Source organism: Gossypium hirsutum, chromosome D02 (assembly GCF_007990345.1).
Source record: "Gossypium hirsutum isolate 1008001.06 chromosome D02, Gossypium_hirsutum_v2.1, whole genome shotgun sequence".
NCBI classification, from domain to species: Eukaryota; Viridiplantae; Streptophyta; class Magnoliopsida; order Malvales; family Malvaceae; genus Gossypium; species Gossypium hirsutum.
In genome coordinates, this window is record NC_053438.1 from 30224422 (window position 1) to 30241142 (window position 16721).

At 34.0% G+C, this 16721-nt stretch overlaps 1 non-coding gene across 1 annotated transcript; it reads left to right on the forward strand.

Annotated features, from left to right (window-relative positions):
- Positions 1–3944: 3944 nt before the first annotated feature.
- On the forward strand, positions 3945–4051 carry LOC121215141 (small nucleolar RNA R71). Its single transcript, XR_005910870.1, has one exon. It is a non-coding gene; the product is annotated as a small nucleolar RNA R71 (small nucleolar RNA).
- Positions 4052–16721: the final 12670 nt, after the last annotated feature.

Genomic DNA, 16721 nt, shown 5'->3' on the forward strand with positions numbered 1-16721 from the left:
AAACCTAAAAAGTCAATGCCCTATATGTCGAACAATTCAATCTCCAAAATGTTTGTTAAGGGAATCTCATTCCTCATTGATATATTTCCAGTCCTTTGGCATTTATCACAGTTCTTCACATAAGCATAAGTATCTTTAAATAGTGTAGGCCAAAAGAAACCTGCTTGCAAAATCTTTATTGCAGTACATGAACCACCAAAGTGTCCTCCACTTAGAGATGAATGGCAATGATACAAGATTTCAGCAATCTCGCTTTTAGCTACACACTTTCGGGTTATATTATCTACACATTGTTTAAACAAAAACGGATCCTCCAAATGATAATACCGACTATCATGAAGGAAAATTTTCCTTTGCTGGTATGTCATTTCTCGAGGAATGATTCCACATGCAAGATAATTGGCAAAATTAGCAAACTAGGGTACTTCATGAATTCGATTTACCTAAAATAAGTGTTCATTTGGGAAATTCTCATTGATAGGCACACATGACTGAGTTACCTCATCTTCTTCCAACCTCGATAGATGATCAGCTATTTGATTTTTGACACCTTTTCTGTCTTGGATCTCAAGGTCAAATTCTTAGAGTAAAAGTATCCAACGAATTAGCCTTGGTTTTGCATCTTTCTTCGTGAGCAAATATTTAATGGCTGCATGGTCAGTAAATACTATAACTTTAGTACCTATAAGATATAAGCGGAATTTGTGAAAAGCAAAAACTATAGTGAAAAGTTCCTTTTCGATTATCGTCTAATTATGTTGGGCTCCCATCAAAGTTCTACTTGTATAGTAAATAGGGTGAAACACTTTATTTCTTCTTTGACCCATCACAGCTCCAACGACATAGTCACTTGCATCACACATCAACTCAAAAGGTGAGTTCCAATCATATGTAACGATTATTGGGCTGAGATTAACCGCTTTTTTAGCTCTTAAAAAGTTTCCAAACATGCTTTGTTGAAATCAAACACTGTATGTTTCACTATCAACAAACACAATGATTTAGAAATTTTCGAGAAATCTTTAATAAACCTTTGATAAAAACCGGCATGGCCTAAGAAACTTCTAATTCCTTTCACATTCAGTGGGGCCGGTAATCTTTAAATTACATCCACCTTTGCTTTATCGACTTCAATTCCTTTTTTTGAGATCTTATGACCTATGATAATCCTTTCCTTGACCATAAAATGGCATTTTTCCCAATTAAGGATAAGATTCGTCTCTTCGCATATCTTCAGTACCTTAACCAAATTACTCAAATAGATATCATAAGTGTTACCAAAAACAAAAAAAATCATCCATGAAAACCTGAACAAAATTTTCAACCATATCAGTAAACATTGCCATCATGCATCATTGAAAATTTGCAAGTGCATTGCATAAACCAAAAGGCATTCATCTAAAAGCAAACGTACCGTATGGACAAGTGAAGGTTGTTTTATGTTGGTCCTCCAAGGCTACAAATATTTGGTTATATGCTAAATAGCCATCTAAAAAACAATAGATTTTATTACCTGTCAGTCGATCTAACATCTGATCCATAAAAGGCAACGGAAAATGGTCCTTCCGAGAGGCTTTGTTCAACTTTTTGTAATCAATACAGATTCTCCAGTCGGTAATAGTTCTCATTGGAATTAACTTGTTATGCTCATTTTCAATAATCATGAGTCCACCTTTCTTCGGCATACACTGCACCGGACTTACCCATGAACTATCTAAAATAGGATAGATGATTCCTGCATCTAACCATTTGATCACTTTCTTTCTCATAATTTCTTTCATAATAGGATTGAGCCTCCTTTGCCCATCACTTCGAGCTCTTTCACCTTCTTCTAAAATGATTTTATACATGCAAAAAGAAGGGCTTATACCTTGAATATCAGCTATGGTCCGACCAATTACTTTCTTAAATTTCTTTAGAACAGCAATTAGTTTCTCTTCTTGATCTTTCGTCAGTTTCGTTGAAATAATCACAGATAAAGTAGAACAATCACCTAAATAAACGTATTTCAAATGGGAAGGAAGTACCTTTAGTTCGAGTTTAGATGGTTCTTCAATTGACAACTTAGGTTGCACAAATTCTCTAACTTCCAACTCTAATGGTTCAAACCGTGTGGATTGAATAAAATTTCCCGAATTGACTTTCATCAAAGCCATGTTTTCTTCACCTTCTTCATCCTCCAAAGGGTCAAGATCTAAAGCTTTCTCCAATGGATCTTCTTCAAAATTGCTTTCCATAAAAACCAAGGTTTCTATCTCTTCCATAACTGAACACTCCTCTGCCAGATTGGGAAATTTCATCGCTTTAAGAATGTTAAAAGTTACTTGATCATTTTGAACTCGCATGGTGAGTTATCATTTCTACACATTAATTAACGTTCTTCTCGTGGTTAAGAAAGGTCTCCTAAGGATGATTGACACTTCCTTGTCTACTTCAAAATCTAAGACAATGAAATCAGCAGGAAAAATAACTTTATCGACTCTTCCAAAACATTCTCGATCTTTCCTTCGAGATATGCTAAAGATCGATCCGCTAGCTGAAGCGTCATAGTTGTAGGTCTTACTTCACCTATCCTTAACATCTTGAAAATAGACTTAGGCATCGAATTGATACTCGCTCCTAAGTCATACAAAGCTTTACCACATTAAGATTCACCAATGTTACATGGTATAGTAAAGCTTCCTGGGTCTTTCAATTTCGGTGGTAGTTTATTCTGCAGGAATGCATTGCACTTATTTGTCAAGGCAACAGTCTCATACTCATTTAGTCATTTCTTCTTGGACAATATATCCTTCATAAACTTCACATAATTCGACATTTGTTCTAAAGCCTCTACCAATGGAATATTGATGTGTAACTGCTTTAGAACATCCAAAAACTTCTTGAATTACACCTCCTATTTCTGCTTGTGTTGCTGCAATCTTTGCAGATATGGAGGTGATGAAACTTTTGGTTGAACTGGACAGCTTTTCTAAGTAGGTAAATCTACATCCAAAGAAGATGTTAAAACATCTAAATTCACTAAGTCAGGGTTTACCTTGTCAGACTTTGTAGATTCTGATTCATTTGGTGTAGGAACTTCAACAGCTGGTTAATTCTTCTCAATGGGATTATCTTTGACATCAATCAATCAAGGTTCTAGAATTTTACCACTTCGTAATGCCACTGCCTTGATATGTTATTTACCCAAATTTCTTGGATTCTCAGTATTGCTCGACAAGGTTTCTTGCAGTCTATTATGTAGCTCCGTAGCTAACTGACCCATTTGGTTTTCCAAATTTTTCAGTGTTGCTGCTTGGCTTTGGATCAAAGCGTCATTCTTTGCCATGTACGCTTTCAACAAGTTCTCCAAACTGTTTGATACCTCAGCTTGAGGTGGTTTTGAAGCTTGCTGATTATACCCTTAAGATTGGTTGAGTCTTTGCTGCAATAAGTTGTTGTTCAATCCATTTCCTTGGTTGCTCCAAGAAAAGTTAGGATAACTACGCTATGAAGGATTGTAGCAGTTGAACTGGGGTTCTTGTCCACTCCTATTTTGATATTGGTTCCCCACATAGTACACTAACTCGGGATTTGATGGACAATTCTCAAAAGAATGACGTTCTCCATAGTACACACAGGAAACTACTTCAAAAAGACTTGAAGGCTGAGCTGTAGAATTATTAGTACTATTAGCGGTTAATTGTTTTAACATAGAGGAAATAGACGATACCTGAGCTAATAATGAAGTGAGGGAGTCAACTTCATGAACTCCGACTACGCATCTTCCTGAAGCTGTTCAATTTGTTGGCCATTGATAGTTATTACTCGCGATCCTCTTGATGATCTCATAAGCTTCATTATAGGACTTAGACAAAATTGCACCATTTGTGGAAGCATCTATAATCAATCTTGTATGTGCATTGAGACCATTATAGAATGCCTCCAACTGGATACAGTGAAAAATCCCATGATGATGACACTTACGAAGTAACTCATTAAATCACTCCCAAGACTCATACAAAGACTCTTTATCCAATTGTTGGAAAGTTGTGATCTCGTTCCTCAACTTAGCGGTTTTGCTAGGTGGGAAATACTGAACCAAAAATCTCTCTGCTAATCGAGCATGCTCATGCTCGATCTCGCAACGAGTACGGAAACAACTTTAACTTTAGCGCATCATCGGTCACACCGACTATCTTGAATGAATCACTCACCTCCATAAGCAACCGAAGGTGAAGTGTGGATCTTTCGTGGGCATGCCACTAAATTGGCCCACTGTTTGTAGCATTTGAAACATCACTAGTTTCAATTCAAACTGGGTTGCCTTAATATCTGGCTTTCTAAATCCTGGGTTTAACTCATTGAAAAATGGCACAGCATATTGTTTGATGCATCGATCCCTATCATCGACAATAAGGATAGGATTTCGTACATGATCGACTTTATTACCTTGGTCTTGATTCTGATTTCCAGGGTCCATCTCGACTTGTCTTTAAGCATTTCGTTCATGTCTTCTTTGTTTGAAAGGTCACTCAATTTCAGGGTCTACAGAGAGTAAATCGATAATTCGATCTATGCTCATAAACACCTGAAAAGAAAATCACAAAAATTAAAAAGAATAACTTAGTAATGTTAGAAATAAATCAAATTGAAAATAAATAATTTCACGAAAAAAATGACTATGGCAACAATTGACAATCCCCGACAACGGCACCAAAAACTTGTAACGCTTAGGTTTGTGCAAGTGTACACAGTCGTTATCATGTAATAAGTAAGTATCGAGTTATCGACAGGGATTGTATTAGTGCTAAGTCACTTAATTTTTAAAATTATATTAACAATTTGGTAAATAAAAACACAATATAGTTGAGAAGTGGTGATTAAAATATATTAAACTAAATGTAATGATCCCTAATTCCAATTATCCTAAGTATGCAAACTATATGATTGGAATAGATTTTAGTAAAACTAAACACAATTTGCAACAATTATAACATAAATAAACTAGTACAATTACTTTAATTAAACTTAATTTGTTATCAACATGCTTAATAACATTCGGAAAAACATTTCATGGCAACTCGATCTTTCATGAGTTTGGAAACCACATTAGGTCCTTTTGGAATCCTTTACTTAGTAAATACGCATTTTACTGATCCTTATTTACTAAGGGTTTCTTAGCATTCGTGTGAGGTAACAGGGATGAGTTAGGTTTGAAACAATTTAATCACACAAATCTAAAAACTATGCAGATAACAGAGCTTGGTTAGAGTTGTTATGCAACCTACAATTTAATCGGGTTAGGATCTAAATTGAGCATGCACATTTCAATTATGCCTCCATTAGCCGTCGTTTGGTTAGAATCGCTCAGCTAATTCAACTGTATTTCAGTCATGTATGAACAAAATGTAGACTTGATTTTAATTGGAAACATGATCGATTAAGGCACAAACATTATAAGCATGAATCAAATAAATATTGTTTAATCAAAACAATTATCCTAGCTTAAATAAAATTAAGCTAACATTGTTGTAAACAAGAACAAAGAACACATAGCAAACATCTTTATATTAAGTTAAAGAAAAGAAAGATTAAACCCAATTTAGAGTGGCTGTCACCCAAGACTTTGACTGACGAGACTCCTTCGTTCCTTTGCTTTGCTCTTTTGCTGATGGTTCTCCAAGGTGGCCGACCAAGGGTTCTTTAAGAGGCTTAATTTCTAAAATCGCTATGAAGAGATGATGCTAGGCGTGGGAATGGAAAAGGTTAAGAGAAAAAGAGAGAATGATGCTTGATGGATGCTTGAGGGATGATGAATGAATGGATGAGAGGGTCTTATTTATAGGTTAGGAGAGAGAGATAGTTTGCTAAAAATAGGAGTTTCCATCTTTTGAAGCATCTTCCTTTAGTAAGTTGAGCTAATTTTTCCTTGATTTTTGGTCAATTTGAGTGCAAAAACAACTCAAGATTGAGACTCGGTCAAGTGCAAATCTTCAGGTAAATCTCTAATTTGTTCAACTCTTCAAGGACCTTGTGCACTTAAACCAAAAAGTGGTTTACGGACAACCATGCACAGCCAAATTTTGGGTTGACTTGGTCTCAAATTTGAACGGTTTTATAATCCAGCAAAGCTATCAGACTTGTCCAAAATAAATCAACAAGTTAGAGGATCAAAGAATTAAATTTATCCAATTTAATTAATTAATTAAAACCCAAATTATTAATGAAATATTTTAAAATGAATTATTAAATATAATTTTATATTTTATTATTTAATTTAATCATGCATGGACCACTTTATATCTTAAAGAATATAATATATTCAAATTGATATAAAATAAGCCATTTATTGCATGAAAACTATAAAATAAAGCATAAAATCACATTTTAATAATTTATATGTCCTAATTTCATATTTTCACATATTTCATTAATTTATTAAACAATTACTTAGTTTTAACAATGGGTTTAAGTAAAATGGTGATAAATTACATAGGAAAAATCCTATATATTTTTCCGTTTACAATTTCCTCAAATCCTGACATGTTTGGAGGTCAGAATCAATATACCCGATAGGTGTAAGATCTCCTGCAGAATACACAAGCAAATAAACCCTTGTTCTCTGTAAATACTTGAGTATACGCTTAACTGTTTTCCATCATATTAGACATGGATTTGCCTGATATCGACTTACCAAATCACTATGAAACAAATATCTGCACGTGCACACAACATGACATACATGAGACTTCCTATTGCAGAAGCATAAGAAACATTTCTCATATTTTCTCTTTCTACTATTGTCTTAGGACAGTCCTCCAAAGAAAGATGAAATCCTGATACAGAATGTTGAGTTCCCTTATTCGAATTGGCCACTGCATAATGTTCCAATATCTTGTCTACGTATGAAGCTTGTGAAAGTGTTATCACTTTGTTCTTTTGATCCCTTAGGACTCGAATTCCTAGAACAAAATTAGCTTATCCCAATTCCTTCATGCTTGGGTTAATTATAAATCGATGACAATGTCCCTACATCATTCTTAATGAGTAGAATGTCATCAACATATAAAACGAGAAAGACTACTTTCCTTCTCTAATTCATTTATAAACACAAAGTTCATCTACATTTTGCTCAAATATTTGATTCCATGAGTGGGATGCTTACTTAAGACCATATATATGAATCTAAGCAGTTTGCAAACTTTATGCTTATTTCCTTTAGCTATATATTCAGTGGGTTGCATCACATAGATACTCTCTTCAATATAGTCGTTCGATAATGTTGTTTTGACATCTATTTTCCAGATCTTGTAATCGAGAGCTGTTACAATGGATAACAATATGCGGATTGACTTGAGCATGACAACCAGAGAGAAGCTTTCTTCATAATTGATACCTTCTTTTTGAGTATAACCTTTTGTTACAAGTCTAGCCTTGTAAGTTTCCACTTTTCCATCTATATTTTTTTCTGATCCACTTACACCTTATGGGTTTTATCCCTTTCGGTAAGTTCACAAGTTCTCACATTGAGTTAAAATTCGTAGAGTCCATCTCAGCTTTAATAGTTATCTCAGAGCTTGGAATCAACAATCTGCATCTCTTCATCATATGTAAGTGGGTCATTATATGTGAGTGGGTCATTATCTTCCTATTTGGTTGACTAACTCTTTAAAACAATTTTGCCAAATTGGAAGAACTCAGGCCTACAGGAGACCCTTCCACTATGACGAAGCACCCTATGTTGCTGACCATTTGCAAGTCTACTATTAGGAGTTGGTTCTGGAATCGTTTCTATAGGGCTTTTTGTATTTCCCTAAAGTTCCTTGAATACTTCTTTACTTTGAGGTGTGAAGCCATTCATGTAAGTTTCCTCAAGGAAAGTACCATGAGTTAACACTATCATTTTTTGCTTTTTCAAGTTATAAAACAAAACACCTATTGTTCCTTTTGGATATCCCACAAACATGCACAATTCCATCCACGAATCCAAATTCCTCGCACCTTTATCCAATATGTGGGTTGGGTATCCAAAATCCTTAAATGATTTATGTTTGGCTTCTTATCGTGCCAGAATTCATATGGAGTTTTAAATACTGCCTTATTTGGTACATTGTTCAAAATATAATAAGTTGTTTGTAACACATATCTTCAAAAAGAGATTGACAAATTTGAATAACTTAACATCGAACAAACCATGTCTAACAAAGTTTGATTTCTTCTTTTTTCCATGCCATTCTGTTGTAGAGTGCCCAACATTGTTAATTGGGATAGAATCTACTTCTCTATGAAATACCCTAAGAACTTATCTAATAAATATTCCTTACCTCGATCGGGCTAAAGTGCCTTTATGGGCAAACCCAGTTGTTTCTCCACTTTCGCACGAAACTATTTGAATTTATCAAAGGTTTCACTCCTATGGTGCATTAGGTACACATACCTATATATGGAATAATAAAAAATAAATGTTACATAATACTTGTAACCACCTCTTGCACTAACGTTTATGGGCCACATACGTCAGTGTGCACAAGTTCTAAGGGTTTTAAGGCCCTTGTTCCTTTTGCATTAAAAGATCTCTTAGTCATATTACCTTTCAAGCAAGATTCACATTGTGGAAGATCAACATCCTTAAGCGAACTTAAGGTGTCATCTTTTAAAAGTCTGGTGATTCTTTCTTGGTTAATATGACCAAGTCTTGTAACACCCTTAACCCGTATCTGTCACCAAAATAGGGTTACGGAGCATTATCGTATAAACATAACAAGAACATACATTTCAAACATTGATATAAACATAACATTATCCATTCATATACATGCATATTGTCCCTTAACCAAGCCCTTGGGGCCCAAGAAATACGTTAGAAACAATTCGGGACTAAATTGGAAACATTTGGAACATTTAAGAAAAAGTTGGAAAAACTGAACTGCAAGGGTCACACGGCCATGTGGCTCACACGGCTGAGACACACACCCGTGTCTCAGGTCGTGTAACATTCAAAATAGGGACATATGGCCATGCCCCAGCTCATGTCTATGCCCGTGTAACTTTCGAATTTGGGTCACACAGCCAAGCCACACTCCCGTGTGTCAGGCAGTATAACTCTCAAAATGGCCACACATGCCCATGTATCAGGCCTTGTGCTAGGCCTTGTAGCCGTCTGACTTGCAAACCTTAAAACCTACAATGGACACATGACCGTGTCCCATGGCTATATGTCACACACGGCTGAGTCACATGCCTGTGTAGACATGAAATTGACCAAGATCAAGCCATTTTGCATCACCCAAATCAAGCATGTACCTAAAAACATTTGTGCACAATCTCAAAGCTTCAATACCTTACCAAAACATGCATAAAATGACCAATTCAATTGACCATTATCATACAACCAATATGCCATACAAGGCACCTTAATTAAAATCATTTAAACATACCTAAAAATGTACACTTACCATATCTCAATCATTCATATATAATTCAATACCACTTCCAAAATATACCATAATTATGAACATTAGAACTTCTACATGAACATACCATTTGGTCACTCAAACATGCATCATAATTTAGCCATATTAACACATACCAACATGGCATAAAAAGTACCAAAATAACATATACATGGAAAACTTATCAACTAACATTCAAACACAAGTCCACCTATACATGTCATTATAACCTTAGTCAAAACATAAAAAACTACCGATATAATCACTGGATAGTGTGATAGATCTCCGATGAGCTTCCAAACTGATCGAGCTTTTGATTATTTATAAAACATGGGAAAGAAAACTATGTAAGTTTGTAATGCTTAGTAATTTCGTAAAACATGAACATAACTTACCATTTCAATGCATAACCTTAAAATGAAGTATGATATAATCCAATCATAAGCTTGGCACAAGCCTAAGCACCATTAACAACACATGTTAGTGCATTAGCACATAATTCACTTGAATTATCATAAGGTAAGATAGGTATACATGAGCACACTACTTTTGAATTCATCATTTTCATGAATATAGATATACTTTCATTGAACATTTCCATTTTAAACCTTTTCATAGATTCATGACATAGTTCATTTGAACACTTACCATTCCTTTCCTTTTCATGCCTATTGAACCACTAAGAATATCATCAGATACGCGGGAAATCTCACACGAAGTGTGCTAAGCCTATAACCATAACCTTTCCTTTTCCTTTACATTGTTGCTCACACGAGCTATGAAATGGGCCTGCTCACACGAGCTGTGGGTCAGGATGTAAGCTACACAATGTTACTCACACGTAATGTGGAGTAACCGCAACAAATGCAGGACCTCATCCATCAGTAGGATATACAAGACCAACACCTGAAACATAAAACCCTAATGACATGTCATTTGTATCCTACGGATTCCTAGGGTTCAAACGGGGCTTGATAGTCGTCGTGACATCGTTGGATTTCCATCATTTAATTTCATGGCAAATAATTCATGAACATATAGATCAATATAGCATTAAAATGTTATTTAATCATACGAACGTCCTCGACAAATAAAGTATAAAAATGTAGTTGATCAATCTAAGGCTTTCGTTTTTTTCCGATCTAAATCTGTACAAGGCCTATCTTGATCTAAATAAGCAAATTCAATCCATTTAATATTTCTATTATTCAATTAGGACAATATTTCATATTTTGAAAAATTACTATTTTGCTCGTAATATTTTAACCTTTTTACAATTTAGTCCTTAAACTCGTAAATTAAAATCTAAGCATTTTCATCCTTATTTCTTGCTAGATAAATTCACTAAAGACATCTACTAAATCATATCAATCACCATTTCATGAATTTAACATAAAATTTTATAATTTTTACAAATAAGTCCCTAAATGACAATTTCATCAAAAATCCCTTTACAAAACTTGTTTATTTAACAACAAGGACTCATAATCTTCCATCAAACACTAAAAAGCATACAAGAATATTCATTAAAAACCTTAAATCTTTATCAATTTTGCAAATTAATCCCCCAGCTAGCTAGGTTAAGCTACAATGACCCCGAAAACATTAAATCATTAAAAACGAGACAAAATTATACTCACATGCACTAGATGAACTTGGCCGAATGTCTAGCCCTAGCTATGGCTTTCTTCTTCATCAATTTTAGGTGGAAATAAAAGTTAAAGAAGATGATGCATTTATTTTTGATATTTTACTTTAACTTATTTATTAATTTATTTTATTAACCTTTCATTTTAACTTACAAATCACTTAATTTATGTCCATCTTTGTCCGCTAACAATTAAAATGGTCTAATTACCATTTAAATCCACTCACATTTAAGTTTCATAGAAATTAGACTCCTTTAGCTACTAGAACTCTACTTTTACACTTTTACGATTTAATCCTTTTCACGAAATTAAGCATACAAACGTCAAAATTTCTTAACGAGATTTTAATACGATGCCAAAGATATGCCTCATTAGAGGCATAATTTTTAAGTCTTTTATTTGAAATTTTAGTTTCAAGCAGTGTGTACATCCTTAATTTGAGAAAATAGAGATTATTTGACATCTATTCATTACAAATAAGTTTATGGTTTCTAAATATTAGAATACTATTGTTAAAGGTCATGATCAAGTCATCTTTAAATAAACATGGAACAAAAATCAAGTTTCTTTTGAAACTTGGTACATAGAAAATGTCTTCTAAATAATCTTCCTAAAACGTCTTCAACTGCCACACTTGTCGCATTTTTGGTCCAAAATCGTTTGCTCTTTTCTTTAAGATCTTTCGTTTCTTCGAACCTCTGTAGAGAAATACACACATGATTAGTGGCTCCAAAATCGGTGACCTAGTGGTCTATTGAATCTTCCTTTAAGCAAACTAACATAAAGAGTTCCATACATTTTCCTTTAATGGCTAGGTAATCCTTCCGCTTTTTGCAGTTTTCCTTGAAGTTCCTTTTCTTGTTGATAAAGAAACATTTAGACTTGAATAAGTCTTTTGGTTTATTGGTTCTCTTCCTTCCCACTTGAATTGACCCAGAGGACTTAGCCTTGTTTCTTTTAGCTTGCTTTCCCTTCCCTTTAGAGGAAAAATCAACAACTAAGTTTGTTTCTACTTTTTAGACTGGTTGAATGCCATTCAACATAAACTCATAAGATTGTATTTCCCTCATGAGTTGTGTAAGCATCGAATTCTTGTTCCCAAGGTTATATGTGGCTCTCAAGACTGTAAAATCCTTGGACAAGCTTTTGAACACCTTCTTTTTTTACGTGTTCTGGTCCAGATTGGCCTTATTATTCGTAGCCTCGACAAAGTATCGCATAAGAGTAATCAGATGGTCTTTGATTAGAGTGTTAGGCTTTTGCTGGGCATTCATCAAACTTTTTATAGCTGACTATCGAGCCAAGGAAACTTGGCTTCCGAACGTGTCCTTTAGTGTCACGCCCCAGAATTTATTTATTAAATTGTGCAAATTTGTATCACAAGGAAGAAAAAGGCCTAGTGGTTTAGTATGTTAATTAATTGCTAGAGGTCTCATGTTTGAATTCCCCTACACTCCATTTTATTTAATTTTCTCATCCTAGCCGCAATTGTTGTCCAGTCTAGAAGGTCAACACTCCCCCTTTACATCCAATTCTTTCCATAAAAGGGGGAGATTCTCCTTCCTTTTGTTGAGTCAAACTTTTCTTCCAAAGCCCCTTTTTTACTTTTTTTTTTTGCAAAATCCCCCTTTTCACTCGCGTTGTCCCCAAGTTTACCCAAAATGAGTTGTTGACTACCCGACTAGCCCTAGCTCTCCCTAAACCTCATTTTTCTCATTTTGTTACTCCCTCTTTTTCTCTTCCCTCTTGTTTTTATGTCCACCATCTTCTCCTCCATCGTTTTTGGCTTTTTCTATTTTTTCAAAATTTTTGAAGCCATTTTTCTTTAAACCTCTTCCCCTCCTCCACCATACTCAGCAACCACACTTTCCCTTCCCCACCGCCTCTAACAACTTATTTTTAGTGAAATTAGAATAATGGTTTCAGGACCACAAATTCGAGTCTATAAGAATAATTATTTCAAAATTATTTTATGGTTTATCGTATGATAGAAATATCGTATAAAAATTTTGTTAAAGGGACCAAATTGCATAAAATGCAAAAATTGTATTCTAGTAGCTAAAGGGATCAAACAACTATGGAATTCAAAATTTGAAGTCCTTATAAGGTAAATAGACCATTAAGAGAAGTTAGTAGATAAGTATGATGATCCATCCATGGAAAATTAATTAAAGAAAAGGACTAAATTGGAAAGTAAAAATAATAAAAGATGATAAGTGGAAACACAGATTTATAAACTTTTTCATACCTAATTTTACTTAAAGTCATGTATTTTCGATAGAATTTTTTTCAAAAAATAATTAATTTTACAAAATAATTAAATTGTATTAAAAATTCGAACATGTTAATTTTTAGTCAATTTTACAATTATTTTTAGTGAATTTTGATTATTTTTGACAGATTCGTACAAAGGGCGAAAATTGACCCGGTAGACACCGTTAGAAGAACAAAATCGAGAAGCAATTTGAAGCAACAAGGAAAAAAAATTTCTAGCCTAAGACGGTCCAAATATGTGTATTAATTCATAATATAATTAATTTTAATTTATTCCCAATTTAATTTGGGCTAAATAAATTAATTTTAATTAATTATGGAAAAAGGGCCCAGTTGAACCAAATTGAGCGAACCGAACCAGCCACCAATTGGGCAACCCATAACCATTCAAATGCTGACCCAAATCAGCATTTTATTTGATTGAATGAGCTGCAAAAAGGCCCTTGGAAGACTTTCAAATTGCATTCAAACCTCACCTTAAATTAAGGCCTTACAGATTTGCCCCAGGCTAATTTTAGCAAAGTTGAAAGTCTCAACTTTGCCATGTAGGATGGCCGGTCATGAGGGGGCTTTTTGGCTGCTGGAATTTGCTATTTTTAGCATCCATCCTCAACTATATAAACCCCCCTTTGTTTCCCATTCAAATCATCCCTCATCCCATCATCTCTCACTCATTCATCATTCTCTCAACCCTCTTAGCTATCTTTCCCCCTCATCATCCTAGCATAAGGATTTTAGCAATTAAGCCTCTTAAAGAGCCCTTGGTCGGCCACCTTGGAGAGCCATCAACAAATGACCAAAGCAAATGAACGAAGGAGCCTTGTCAGTCAGAGTCTTGGGTGACAGCCACTCTGAATTGGGTTTAATCTTTCTTTTCTTTAATTTAATATAAAGATGTTTGCTATGTGTTCTTTTTTCTTGTTTACAACAATGATAGCTTAATTTTATTTATGCTAGGATGATTACTTTGATTAAATAATATTTATTTGATTCATGTTTATAATGTTTGTGCCTCAATCGATCATGTTTTCAATTAAAATCAAGTTTGTATTTCGTTCATACGTGATTGAAATGCACCTGAATTAGCTGAGCAATCCTAACCAGATGACGGCTAATGGACGTATAATTGAAATGTGCATGCTCAATTTATATCATAACCCGATTAAATTGTAGGTTGCATAACAACTCTAACCAAGCTATGTTATCTGCATAGTTTTTAGATTTGTGTGATTAAATTGTTTCAAACCTAACACGTTCCTGTTACCTCACACAAATGCTAAGAAATCCTTGGTAAATAAGGATCAGTAAAATGCTTATTTACTAAGTAAGGGATTCCAAAAGGACCTAATGTGGTTTCCAAACTCATGAAAGATCGAGTTGCCATGGAATATTTTTTCGAATGTTATTAAGCATGTTGATAATAAATTGAGTTTAATTAAAGTAATTGTCCTAGTTTATTTATGTTATAATTGTTGCAAATTGTGTTTAATTTTACTAAAATCTATTTCATTCATATAGTTTGCATACTTAGGATAATTTTTATTAGGGATCATTGCATTTAATTTAATATATTAATCACCACTTTTCATCTATAGTGTGTTTTTATTCATCAAATTCCTAATATAATTTTACAAATAAAGTGACTTAGCACAAATACAATCCCTGTGGAGGCAATAACTCGATACTTACTTATTACTTGATAACGACTGTGTACACTTGCATCAACCCTAAGTTGCTCCGTTCTTCCTTCTTTCTTGTAATCACCAATCAAGGCTGCTATGAACACTCAATTGCTACTCCAAAAAGGCTGAAGAAGACCCCTTTCCCAAGAGGATAAATCGGCACAAGAGGAAGGAACTTTGAATGGGAAAATGATAGAGAAAGTAAGAGAGGAGAGAAGAGTTGTGAGAGAAGAGATGTGAATGAGGGACAATTTGAATGGGTAGCAAAGGGGGGTTTATATAGCCGAGGATGGCTACTAAAAATAGCAAATTTTAGCGGCCAAAGAGCTCCCTCATGGCCGGGCATCCTACAAGGCAAGGTTGGGACTTTCAACTTTGCTAAAATTAGCTTGAGGCAAATCCGTAAAGCCTTAGTTTAAGGTGAGGTTTGAATGCAATTTGGAAGTCTTCCAAGGGCCTTTTCGCAACTGGACACTTTTTCTATAATTAATTAAAATTAATTTATTTAGCCCAAATTAAATTGAGAATAAATTAAAAGTAACTATATTATGAATTAATACACATATTTGGACCGTCTTAGGCTAGAAATTATTTTTCCTTGTTACTTCGAATTGCTTCTCGATTTTGTTCTTTTAACAGTGTCTGCCAGATCAATTTTCGCCCTTTGTACGAATTTGTCAAAAATATCAAAATTCACTAAAAATAATTGTAAAATTGACTAAAAAGTAACCTGTTCAAATTTTTAATACAATTTAATTATTTTATAAAAATTAATTATTTGATGACAAAAATTCTATCGAAAATGCATGATTTTAAGTAAAATTAGGTATGAAAAAGTATATAAATCTTTGTGTTTCCACACCCCCAAACTTAAATCATTGCTCGTCCCGAGTAATGCACAAATTTCGAAAAGAATTTCTCATAAACACTTTTGAAGAATTCCTTCAGAGCAACTTTCTGCTCAAAATTATGAATTTAATATACTTAGGCTCAAAAATAAGAAATTTGATAATTATGCTACTTAAGTATGCATATCATTCAAATTACATCCAACAACTATTATAATAGCAAAATTAGACTAAATGCCTCTTTAACAAAGACATGTTAACCCTTACCAATTTGATTTTTTTATTCCCTTATTCAAGACTAAGCTGCAATCATTAAGGTTAACTTATGTCTTCATATGTTGATTTTAGCAATTTCTCTCCACTAATTTAGGTAGCATAGAAACTTGAATCAATAGGTCTTTATTAAGGTTGTAATGTGGCTAGGCTATGGGTAGGTAAATGACAGATAAATTTTGGCTTAAAAACCCTAGACTCAGTGTAAAATCAAACCTTCAGAATTTTTACCTTCGATACACCAACTTATTTTTCTATCACATGCTCTTTTGTACACCTATTTTCTTTAAAGTACATGTTTTTTTTTCAAATTCAAATTCGAGCTCTTTCTTCATGTACTAAAATTTTCGAGCAATTGATACTTCTTTTCAACCCCCCCAAACTTATTTTCAAACGATATTCTGAATAGTACTGAGTCTAGTGTTTGGGACAATTTTAAAGATAATGAAGAGAAAAGTGATGGCTAAATATTGCAAAGGTCCAAATAAAACTAGCCATATAGTTTCAAAGTTGGGTTTCAATGGATAATTTTATCATGGTCGGCTTGAAATGCTCAAACAG